The 1677-nt window shown below is 47.8% G+C and overlaps 1 non-coding gene across 1 annotated transcript in view; it reads left to right on the top strand.

Annotated features, from left to right (window-relative positions):
- The first annotated feature begins 1371 nt into the window (after window positions 1–1371).
- The window catches only part of LOC123687350, a 1906-nt gene continuing 1600 nt past the window's right edge, over window positions 1372–1677 (top strand). Inside the window, exon 1 of the ribosomal RNA XR_006749081.1 lies at window positions 1372–1677. This exon is cut by the window's right edge and continues 1600 nt beyond it. This is a non-coding gene — a ribosomal RNA (small subunit ribosomal RNA).

Below are 1677 nucleotides of genomic sequence, written 5' to 3'. Positions count from 1 at the left end.
GAGGCGGACTAGGTGTTAACGACATGCATCGGTATATTTTCTGATCGGAGTCCGAAGAAATCGGCCCTAGTAGGCGCAGCGGACGGTCGAGACGGCCTCGGTGGGTCGGATCGATCGGGAAAAGTTTGCTAAATCGTGTCTGGAGGGGAACCTTGGGTTCTCCTGACATATATAGGGGATAAGGTTTGGGTGAACGATTCTTCACGTAAAAGTTGAGTAATTTATTTTTCGATAAGCTTTTGGATATTGATGAGAAGTATATGTATATCTTCGATTAAAAGAATTCTTACCGTCTCGATGTATATTATATTAGATATATAAGAAATAGTTAACGTGATGCATCGGCCGATTTCCGGATCGGAGTTCGAGAGATGCGACTTTCGATGCGCGATGGGTGGATCGAGACGGCCTAGATCGATCGGACGAGGCGGACTAGGTGTTAACGACATGCATCGGCGGATTTTCTGATCGGAGTCCGAAGAAATCAGCTCTAGTAGGCGCGGCGAACGGTCGAAACGGCCTCGATCGATCGGACGAGGCGGACTAGGTGTTAACGACATGCATCGGCGGATTTTCTGATCGGAGTCCGAAGAAATCAGCTCTAGTAGGCGCGGCGAACGGTCGAAACGGCCTCGGTGGGTCGGATCGATCGGGAAAAGTTTGCTAAATCGTGTCTGGAGGGGAATCCGGGGTTCTCCTGACATATATAGAAGGGGTGGAGAATGGGTCCTGTCCTAGACTGTTTGGAGTTCTTTTTAGGATGATATTCAGTTGGTAAGTGGTAGACCCGAATCCGACCTCGGCGTTTGGGTACTGGCAAGGTGTGTTGGTTTCGGCTTTCGCATCTTGGGTCGCTTTCGTCAACCTCATGCAGCGAGGTCGCGGTCCGCTTCGTCTCTTTGTAGTCGAATGGCCTTTAAGCGACCAACCTTAAAATCGTGATCCTCTGCCCGTTGCGGGTTATGTTCACAAAAAATTTGCAACCACTCAATTCGTTCCGAGCGACAAATATTGTTGAATCTCGAATCACCGTGTCGTTATATTCACATGTATAGCGAAGGGTCGAGATGGAATGTGTATAAGAAATTAGTTGATAGCCGGGGGTTCGTATTATATATGGACGCCTTGGCGAGGGATTGTTTCTAGAAACTTTCTCATTTTTGATCGGTGTTTTGTCCGAGATGATGATGATGTATATATAGCTTGAGTCTCATGCTGACTGGGGGCTGTTACGTCGTTTCGTCGAGGACTTGCACTTACTGATGTGCGGCGCTAGTCGAAGTCAATCGACATGGCTAGTGCCACATGACGAGAGGCGAACGGGTTTGGCCATACCGGCAATCTCGTGGACCGATCGTATAAGCACGCAGTTCCCTGGTTGATCCTGCCAGTAGTCATATGCTTGTCTCAAAGATTAAGCCATGCATGTCTCAGTACAAGCCAAATTAAGGTGAAACCGCGAAAGGCTCATTAAATCAGTTATGGTTCCTTAGATCGTACCCACATTTACTTGGATAACTGTGGTAATTCTAGAGCTAATACATGCAAATAGAGCTCCGACCGGGAACGGAAGGAGCGCTTTTATTAGATCAAAACCAATAGGTGGCGGGTTCGCTCGTCATCGTACAATTTGGTGACTCTGAATAACTTTAAGCTGATCGCATGGTCTCGTACCGG

The sequence above is a fragment of the Harmonia axyridis genome, chromosome X, assembly GCF_914767665.1.
Source record: "Harmonia axyridis chromosome X, icHarAxyr1.1, whole genome shotgun sequence".
NCBI classification, from domain to species: domain Eukaryota; kingdom Metazoa; phylum Arthropoda; class Insecta; order Coleoptera; family Coccinellidae; genus Harmonia; species Harmonia axyridis.
Note: the sequence above shows the minus strand (reverse complement) of the source record. Positions and strands in the feature narration are given on the sequence as shown.